Source organism: Haemaphysalis longicornis, unplaced genomic scaffold (assembly GCF_048455015.1).
Source record: "Haemaphysalis longicornis isolate Haplotype H1 unplaced genomic scaffold, Haemaphysalis longicornis Haplotype H1 scaffold_5, whole genome shotgun sequence".
NCBI lineage: Eukaryota > Metazoa > Arthropoda > Arachnida > Ixodida > Ixodidae > Haemaphysalis > Haemaphysalis longicornis.
In genome coordinates this window covers 196,550,395-196,561,185 of record NW_027526385.1, presented here as the reverse complement: position 1 = coordinate 196,561,185, position 10,791 = coordinate 196,550,395, and the positions used below count along the sequence as shown (strand labels likewise).

Below are 10,791 nucleotides of genomic sequence, written 5' to 3'. Positions count from 1 at the left end.
TACAGTCCTCATTCCACCACGGCCTCCGCTGGTTGCGCGGGGCTCCAGAGGCGTGGGGAATGGACTTTTCGGCGGCGTCGAGGATGTGCGCCGTGAGGAGTTGGGTAGCTTCTTCAACGTGTAGGTGTCCTATGGATGTGTGGTGTAGTTTGGATGTCTCTGTAAATGCATTCCAGTTAGCTCGTGCTTCATTGAACCTATTATGGGAAGATGGACTGCTTGGGCCTTTGCCTATGTATGTGAGTGAGGTGGGGAAGTGGTCACTGCCATATGGGTCAGTTCCCACTCCCCACTCGACAAGAGGAAAGAGAACTGCGGAGCCAATAGCCAAGTCAAGACATGAGTATGTGTTGTGACCTATGTTATGGTATGTAGGCTGTTTATTGTTGAAAAGGCATGCTCCAGAAGATGTAAGGAATTTTTCTATCAGGCGACCTCGGGCATCCGTTCTTGAAGAGCCCCAAAGAGAGTTGTGAGCATTAAGGTCGCCTGTAAGGATGTATGGTTCGGGCAGCTGGTCAACCAGCGCCTCGAAGTCGGAGCTCGTAAGTGAAACATCAGGAGGAATGTATATGGAGCATACCGTTATCAACCTATTAAATATTATTAAGCGTATTGCTACAGCCTCAAGGATAGTGTTCAAGGTGACAGGGTGGCATGCTAAGGATTTCCGGACGATTATGGCCACACCGCCAGAAGAGTGTGTGCAGCCATCCCTGTCTTTCCTGTATACCAGGTAACTATTCAAGAAATTTGTGTTCTTGGAATTCAGGTGTGTTTCCTGAACACACATTACACTTGGCTGATTAGCATGCAGAATCTCATAGACGTCGTCAAGATTATTTCGAAGGCCTCTGCAGTTCCATTGTACTATGTTCTCTCTTCCCATTATGAAGTGTTCGGAGCTACTGGACTGTGTTGTTTATGTGTCGTCTTTCGGGGCTGTGACTCTCGTCTTTTTTGGCTTGTCGGGAGGCTTTGGCGTCGGGACGCGTTCCTTGCGGTGCACCGCAGACAAGAACGGACCGACGTCCATTTCATCCTCGGATGTCCTCGGAGCGCCTGAGGGATCAGGCTCCTTGGACCGCGAACCCTTTGGGGCGCGCTTTTCCTTGCCCGCAACCACCGAGGGGTTCAGGAACGCCTCGGATGGCACAGGCGGTGCGGTGGGGGTGGGAGCTGCCGCTGGCTCCCCCAAGTCCATCTCCTCTGCGCCCTCGCCTGTGGCTTGGGACGCTGGAGTGGAAGTGGAGGATGCAGCATCGCTTCCACCAGACGTGGTTGACCCCACAGCCGCTGCTGGCTCAGCGAGCGGTGCGGAGGCGGGTTGGGCTGCCCGAGGCAACCCAGGGGGGGGGGGGGGGCGGGACCAAGTCCGACTCGCGGTACTGGGTCCCCGCAGAAACCACACGCCGCTCCGCCCCCCGGCGAGCTGCGTCGGCGTACCTCCCCAGAGGGAAAGAGGCGAACCTCTTCCGCGCCCCTGGGAAGGTGATGTTTTCAGTGACCTTGATGTTAATGATTTTCTTTTCTAATTGGAACTTTTCACATTTTCTGGAGTAGGCCGCATGTGGGCCCTGGCAGTTTACGCAAAGAAGTTGTTGAACGTTACAGTTGTCAGACGGGTGGTCGTGCTGGGCGCATTTTGCGCAGGTAAGTCGGCCGCGACAGGAGTTTGTGCCGTGCCCGAACCATTGGCACTTGAAACAGCGCCGCGGGTTCGGGATGTACGGCCGGACTGAACATCGGATGTAACCTGCGTTGATGAATTCTGGAAGGATGGACTTGTCAAAGGTTAGGATGAGGTGCTTTGTCGGTATTTGTTTATCGTCTCTGCGGATGGTTATGCGCCTGACCGCTGTTACGCCCTGACTACGAAGGCCCTCCAGCAGGTCAGCTTCAGATTCATTTAGCTGGTCATACTCGGAAATCACGCCCTGGGAGCTGTTTAAGCTGCGGTGGGGCGTGACTCGGACTGGCAGATCGGCGATGCTGGTTTGAGCAAGAAGTTTATTGGCCTGATCCTGGCTACTGACCTCGAAAAGAATTTCACTGGTTCGTTGTTTTTTGGCCTTATACGACCCTCCAACAATACCGTCAAGAAACTTTGAAATGAGAAATACAGACTGTGAAGCAACAGGTTTTCATTGGTCTACAGATTCCATCACGAGGAAGCGAGGATAGTTGTTCGGTTTCGGAGGACTCAAGTTAGGAAGTGGTGGAAAAGAAACTTCGGTGCGGCCCCTTTTCGGGGGCCGATCACGTTTGGGGGGGGTTTTGAAAATGCCATATAGCATAGTATAAAAGCAGGGAGACTGGGGTACTTTCTTCTTTGACCTTACCCTGGTAGCCAAAGAGGTCCCGGAGCTCCCTGCCTGGTAGACAGACAGGGAGCCCATCCGCCGGAGCTTGACCTGGGCTCCGACGGCCACCGTTCGTGGTTTCTAACCCTCCACCTATAAACACATCGCCACGGTTGGATCCAGCTTATGTTTGGGGGCTCGGGGTCCGCGGTATCGCCAGTACCGTCACCAAGATTGCTCAAGGTGCCCCGTGCGGGGTCGCAAGAATTGTACTACTGCCCCCGAAGTTTCTACTTTGAAAGGATCCTGTATCTGCAGCTCCTTTAGGTTGCTTTTTAAATATCTGGAAACGATCTTTTGCCATGAGTCTCGTTCCGTAATTATTGTCTGAAAAGGCAAATTAGGCATATGGGTTTTGATAGTGAAGAACGAGGTGAGTTCCAAACATTGGACCTGGGCAACAGAAGAGTATGACCTCTCAAGGTTCAGGTCTTGCAAAAGAGCCACCGTCATATTCCTCACAAAAACACCCGACGTAAATTCGGGTGTTCTTTATGGGCAAAGTGTAAGGTTGGACTACTTGATGTCGGTGGGGATCTGAAGCTTCGTTAAGCAAAAAAAAAAAAACAAAAAAACGCAGACATTCCTACATAAAGACAACACGGGCCCGTTACGTCTCTGTCTAAGTTGTCTGCCTTTTTTGTGCTAAACGCAGATATATGGGTTTGTTTTCGAGCCTTTTGTTTGAGTGCTTTAAAAATACTGACCTGGGGTGTTACACACCCTGTGCTAGTAACCATGCAGACGGGGGAGGAGCAATTCGGCTGCTATTCTGATGAGAAATGGCATTAGTTCACAGACGGCACTGAATTGTTTTTAACCTGTGCAAAGTATGTCTGTATTTTGCACCAACTAATTGCTACGTCCAACCGTTATCTTTGTCGTGTGTGGATGGCTGGCGGGCGCTGTTCGTCACTCTGGCTTTCTTTCCTTCTCATTTTTCTCTTCCAGATTCTCAGTGCAGATAAATGCACAATAACCAGTGCCGGTAGGCTAGCAGTTGAAAGTTGATTTGATTGAATGTAGGGTTTAACGCGTCGACGCAACGCGAGCGATGAGGCGCGCCGTAGTGGAGGGCTCCGGATTAGTTTTGACCAGCTGGGGATCTTTAACTTGCGCCGTAATCTCTTACACATGGGCGTTTTTGCTTTTCGCCTCCATCAGAAAAGTGATCGCTGCGGCCGGGAATCGAACCCGCGACCTCGTGCTCAGCAGCGCAACGCCCTAGCCACTGAACTACCACGGCGGGTAGAAAGACCGAAGTTGTACAGTTATTGCTTTTTAATCTAGCTCGTACATATGCAGCGTTCGGCGAGTGCATATTCGCACGAAGACAATTATGTCCCAAAAGAAAATATGCTAGCTGGTTTCAGCTGGTCCCAGCTGGGACCAGCTGATATTAGCTCATCTCAGCTGGGACCAGCTGAGTTGCCTTCCAGCTGGCAGCTGGGACTAGCTACTTACCAGCTGGTCCCAGCTGCTACCAGCTACATAGCAGCTGGTCCCAGCTGGGACCAGCTTACTTTCTTTCCAGCTGTCAGCTGGGACCAACTATGCAGGAGCTGGTACCAGCTGGCACCGCCGTAGTTGCTTTTCAGCTGGCTGCTGGGACCAGCTCACCTATGCTGGTCTCAGATAGGACCAGCTTAGCTGCTGTCCAGCTGGCAGCTGGCACGAGCTGGTTTCAGCCCAGCTGGAGCGAAACTAGCTTGTTCCATCCGAGGTGGTTTTACTTCATTTCACGTTATTTGCGTTTAAAGCATAGGTAAAAAACTACTTAGACCTGTAGCCAAAGGCAAGTGTAGGGTTAGAAGCCAGTGGCCAGCCGATTGGGTTGAACAAGCACATAACTTGAAAAACTTATCTCAGCTGGTCTGTTTCTCAAACTGTGTGCTTATTGTCGAATCGTACAGCACGGAAACCTGAAGCACACCCCAAGTCGTATTTCTTATTTTATTATGCACCATCCAAAGAAACTACGACCTCGTAATGTTACATTTGGCACACATTAGAAGTACAAAAGAAAGCACAACACAACCACATAATGTCTGCATAGCTTGAATGGGTGGTTTAATTGCCCACTCTCCACACCGTGAATGCCGAGGGATAGTAGAAAGAAAGCGGTACTGGCACACAGCTACATGACACCATGTGCACAGCCTGCACCACTGGTGTACTCCCTACTCCTTGAAGAGTCACAGGAAGTGATTTTCACAATGACATGCACTCTGTACACAGCCAGCAAGGTGGCCTGTGCAAAAACCTTTCACGCTGCACGTACAGCAGAACGCAGGGAACAAGTGATTTCTACAAACAGCACAATTACATACACTATGTGCACAGCCTGCATAGCTGGTATATTGCAAACAACTTCTTCGAGTGTAGACACAACAGAACGCAGGAAACAAGTGATTTCTATAAATAGCACAATTACATACACTATGTACACAGCCTGCATAGCTGGTATATTGTAAACAACTTCCTACAGTGCAGATACAACAGAATATAGTGAACAAAATATTTCTGCAAACACAATGACATACACTGTGCACATAAACTGCATGGCCGGGACATTGCAAACAACTTTTCTCACCGCAGAAACTGAAGCATAATGGAAAGAAATATTGCCAATAAACAGCAGTGATATACGCTATGTATAAAGCATTCCTGGCTGATGTGCATTATGCGTTGGTCATACCTTGTAGCACATACGTAGGCAGCATTGAAATGTAGGAATGAAATTTAGGGCTAGAAAAAATAGCATATATTATTGACTCTTACAGATGGCTTTCCCAGCTAGAAGAACAAAGTAGACCTTTCTTTCAACCTTCATGTATATACAGGGCATGATGCCGTGAGCTAGGTCAATGAGAACTCTGTGATTGGAAGGCCCCTGCCGCACTTTCATAATGTAGGCAATCCTGTGTCTGTGTGCAGCCGAAAATTTAAGGGAAACAGCAAAGACCGTTTCATTTCCAACTAGATCTTTAAATGAGAGTATGTGATCTGCTCTAAAGCACACATCAGAGGGCAACATTGCAGCTGTGCTGTCGGTCTTCTTTGGTCTTCCATACTGCTCGCTGGGAAGCAAAATGTGGTGCACTGAATGCCTGTCACTCCAAAACTGGCCCACTGATGATGTCACCAATCTGGCTTTGAGCGATATGCAAAATGGGTGGTGACACGGTCCGTGGCTTGCCAAGAGACGCAACACCCAAGCAGTACAAGCATGTACGGCTAAGAATGAGCTGTCCATCTCTGGCCGGGTAATTTCTGCTCGGCCGTTGCTCCATCAGAGTGTAAAGCCCGTACTCAAAAGTGGGCCTTGGCCGTGTGCTGAAAGTTCCTTGGTGTAAGCTGAACAGCTGATCACCTTTGACCAAAGCATCGCCAAGGGGCCTACAACCGCCCTTCGGCCGCCAGACTTTGCCGTCGTCTTGCCTTTTTTTTATTGGCCGGTGGCCATTCAACCTTTAAGAACCCACGGCCGTTCAACTTTTACAGACGACGGCTATTCATCCTTGCTTGGGGTCCAGCTATTGAACCAGAGCCGCTCAGGCATGGTTAAACTTTAGCCATGCAACATACTAGTCCGGCCGTTCCACTGCAGGAGGCATATTAATTGTGGTGCTGCAGCTTTCATCCAGCCCTAGAATGGGTATAGTCGAGCTGTTTCTGCAGCCAAGTGCAGAATTTATAACCTCGTAACAGCAATCATTCGTGCTTTTAAGTAAGCAATTAAATTCGGCAACTGACAAAGACTCTTGATCACAAAATGTGGTGGATTTATTTTCTCAATTGCTGCTCCACAGTGATGGTGCTTCCATTTGATGCACCGCTACTGTGGTCATGGACAAAGTTCCAATGGAAACCACAGCTGCCATGCTCAGGAACACCTGCAGCACAAAACAAAAAGAAAAAAAGAACAAAATACAGCTCTGCACACCTCTCACTGTCACCAAACTAAGAAACGCAGTTCGAGGCACCTACAGATATGTACACTGCTAATGTGCAATGTATCTTGCTTGAAAGGGACCCTACAACTCTCTTGGAGCAGTGGAAGTACACCTGCACGACGTTTAGATTACACTGCCAGGAATACTTGAGCCAAATATTACACGTGCACGTGAAGCGGTGGGCGCGCAAACCACTGTGAAAGACGCCGAAAAACGAACCGCACTCTCTTCAATTTTGCTCATTATGCACCCATGGCATGGCCTAAACAACGTCAATACGGCCATGGCTGTCCTATTTCCTGCCGCTGGTCAACTTCGCGGCTTATGCCCTGTTCGTCGGCGCTGTGTAGCAACCTCGTCCAAGAGTGAACCTGTACGTAGAGTTTTGGGGGTTCTGTTGTGTTTGGAGTGCGCAAGGAGTTTCAGTGACCGACTAAATAGTTCCCGTTCAACGAGATCACTCGACAACAAACGTTCATTACGGTGAAAACGCACTACCAGACTGAGCACGCGCTTGTGACTAGGCAGCGATGCCTGTTTTTTTGTGGCACCAGACGGGAAATAGAACCCTCCATGTTGCGCAGAAAAGAAAAAAAACTCTACGGCCTGTGATATAGCGAAGGCCCCCAAAGAGAACACCGTGAGCCGCGCCCCACTCAAGGTGAGAGCGCACAACGTTCGCGCGTTGAGCCGAGTTGCTCCTGAACTACAAATTGGTAAAAGAAAAGAAATAGTTTCCAAAGAAACAGAACCCGAGAAAGCATTAGGAAAGGTTTTCAGCCAGAAATCAGATAAAAATGAAAATGGGAAAACACTTTTATTGCAGAGCTCAGATGTTCAAACTATTCCCGTGTTTTCTTTTTTCTCAAGGGAAGTTTTAGCTCCGAAAAGTTGAGCAGTCGCATATTGTATTTCGCCTTGTTCAAAGTGGCCCAGCTATCGAAGTCACACGATAGTGCGGTGAAACCGCCCATCCGACAGGTTTTTAAAAAAATAGGCGCTTAGATTTACGCGAAGGCGACCTCTACAGTAAGGTTATGCGCCCAGGGGGACACATAAATAGGAGATAAATATTGATTTCTGAGGCTTAATTAACTAAAATTAACTTAATTAACTTTTTAGTGGCTACAGTAACCAGACATATTGGGAAGTTAGACGCAATCATCTTTCTAGGCAGTTTCAATTGGTAAAATTCTTCTGGTGCATGCGTAGTCCGAGATATCAAACGGCGAAGTTTAATTGCCGTTTGCATGGTTACGCATGCAAGACAGTCTGCAACGGCGCAAAACTCTTCCCTTCTGTGACGTACCTGCTGTGTACGGTGTTTAGTTCGACAAAGGGGCGGAGGCCCAGGAAAAAGTGATAACTGGCACCCATTCATTCTTGGTTGGCGGTATTGCAATCTTCTGTACTCGGAACCGCTATCGAAAAGCAGAACAAAAGGGAGGAGCTGTGCGCTGGTCTTGACTTCTAGCATGCGTAATCATGCGAACGGCAATTAAACTTCGCCGTTTCATATCTCGGACACCAGATGCGCTAGAAGAATTCTGCCAATTGAAACTGCGTAGAAACACGATTGCGTATAACTTTCCAATACAATCATGCCTGGTTACTGCAGCCATAAAAAAGGTAATTAATCAATTTTAGTTACTAACCACCTACATCAATACTTACCTCCTACTTGTGTGTTCCTCTGGGAGCATAACATCACTGCAGAAGTGTGCTTTGCCTAAATATAAGCGCCTATTTAAAAAAAAACATGTCCACTTAACTTTGATCACCCTGTAAAACAGAGCTCGTGCGATAAAAACCTGCATACCGTACAAAACACCTCCATTCCTCACGATGTCATCAAGAGCACCGGCAATTATTTCAGACTTCCTAACCCCCTCCGCTGCGCCTACCACCTGCCCATCAGAAACGCTATGCATATCGAGCGTCGTCAGCATCAGTAAATTGAATTTAGCTTCCGCGAACCACACCGTGAGACTGAAGCGGAAGCGGGGAATCCAGCCGTAACACGTTTCTGCACCGAACATTAGTCGCGCAAGAAAATGATCAGCAAAAATGAACTTACCGAACTTTCTTTGTCCGGGCACTGGAAAACGCCGCCATTTGTCGATCGTTTGCAGCAGCATTTCAGCTTATCCTTAGCCTCACGTGTTTCCAAAGTGGCAAGCAGGATATCCACAAAGCGCGAACACATGTGAACACAAGACTGAAAATGTGCCTTTCCAAATATACCACTAGCAAGCCATTATTTTGTCTTCACTATCCATTATCTTTGATTTAGCGTATTCGGGTAATATTTTTGTGTCCTCGTTCATTTGTCCATGAGTGCACATGTATATTAGCACGCTGTTCGGTGGTTGGGCGGGTGTCCACGCATGACCTTCGGAATTCCGGTGATTGGGCACGGGTGGTGCTAGACCTGCGACAGACGTCAGCCGTTCAGCTTTCCAAGAGCAAGAGCGTGCAGATTCATAAGCGGACCTGATAACGTACGTTTCCAAAACAACTTTTGAACAACGGCTGCCTAGGAAACACGAGTACTCTAGAACTGGACAACAGCCATTCATCATGTGTTCCCCTGCAAGCGGAAACAAAGCGGTCGCCTGGTGGCCGTGAACAAGCTGATATTCTTTTGGAAACCCGCTTTCAAGCAACAAGCGAGTACTCGGCGGCAAGGAACCTGCCGCCTGTCTTTTGATTGAACGTTGCTGGAGCAAGTGCCGTTCATCGCCGGTGGTTAATCGGCCAGATAACTTCTGAGTAACTTTCGCCGTGGGGAAACCATATTGACGGTTGACGAGCGAAAGCTGGCCAACTTAAGAACATTGGCTGCCGAAACCGTGCGCAGAGGATGGTGGTCGTATTCAAACCGTTTATCTAATGTTCAACGCTGGCCAGTTTGTTACCGATGGCCGAGCATTCCGGAGAACAGCCGTAGGTTGCCGGGTCAAGAATCGGACTTGCTGTGCTGCCTGGGCAGCCTTTTGGTTCGGGACACTGCCTCCACCTAGAAATGCTTGTGTTGGGAGGCAAGCCTCTGCTTTAAGGTCAGCAAAGGAGCTGCACAGAGTGAGGCGCTCCATAATCTGCATTGGAACGCCTTTTGCCGATGTCACCAGGTCTTTCACCTGACCAATGTTTGACTCAAAAGCAAAACAGGTGGGCCCAGAGGGGACCGGGATGGAGCACACTCTTGGGCAGGTGAAGGAGGTGGTGAACATTAGAGGTCATTGCCACTTTCTTATGGGGAGTCACGATGTCAAGGGCAAATTGGAGCATGTAATAGTTGCTCTCAGAAACATCCTCCTCTGTCACTGTCTTGGAGCAAAAGAGTTATTTCTCTTGCCAGCAAAGCAAAGTTCTCCAGATATAGTGGCTTTAAGATTCCGTGTAAACACGGCAACGACAAGCATAGAAGCCACTGATTCCACATTGGCTTTCCAATACTTTCGCACAGAAAGTGATTGCTGCAGCCAATGCAAACATGACGGCGGCTTGATGCTACATAGCCTTTTGTCGAGTTGTCTGAGCAAATCTTTACAGCCAATATAAAATGGCTTTCCCACACTGGTTAGCCATAGATCCAAGAGCTGACGTGTCGTGCCAACAACACAGAGTGCATGTAGTCTAGGGTAAATAGCCATACCACATCGAAATGATCAAGGTTCATCAATGGTGCTGGTCCCTTCACTCCCAGGACAGGCTTGCCAGTAGCTGCTTCAATCATCTGCGCCAGTGCTACATCTGTGTCTTTTTAAGGTACAGGGTCGCAAACAGTGTACTTCACAGTCCCTATGAAGAAGTGCAAAAATTAAACTCCAACATTGGCAGCAAAGTCATCAAACTCTTGTACAGAACTTCACTGTTCACTCACAGCACTTAACACCAGGGACAAGTTATTGACGATTATGAAGTAGAATACCAAAAATCTTAACACATTTGTCACATACTAAGCATGTCATGGTTCTAATAACTGTGCAGAAGCACAGGTGCAGTGGCTCACTAAACAAACGCACTATTGTTGTCAGGAGCCTTAAAAGGTATGGCTTCTGGAACTGGTGGTGTTAAATTTTATGTGTGCATGCACAAGTTTATGGGGTTTAAACTGCTGTGATGCTTGCTTCCCTTCATACTGAAGTTCGCTTTTAAGAACCTCAAAACCCTCTTAAAACTTACTTTGTTAGCTTTTGTGCTCAAATGTAGCAGCGATATATATACGTGGCAAAAATACTATTTACAGCTTTTTAAATCTTCTTGAAAAGGCTCATACCATCAATCACCTCTCCAGGATGGAGGTACCACCCACAGCCATAGTGCCCATTGAATTGGTACATGTTCTGCATGATGGCTTTGGCCGGGGAATCTGCACAGCAGCTGAGGCAGTAAATCTGCAGTAGAAACAAAGCATTTAGAAAATGTAAGAAATAGTTGCGTAAACTCACTCCACTGTAGATTGACAT

The 10,791-nt window shown here is 48.1% G+C and overlaps 1 pseudogene; it reads right to left on the bottom strand.

Annotated features, from left to right (window-relative positions):
• Positions 1–5,130: 5,130 nt before the first annotated feature.
• Positions 5,131–10,791, bottom strand: LOC144140071 (uncharacterized; annotated as a pseudogene).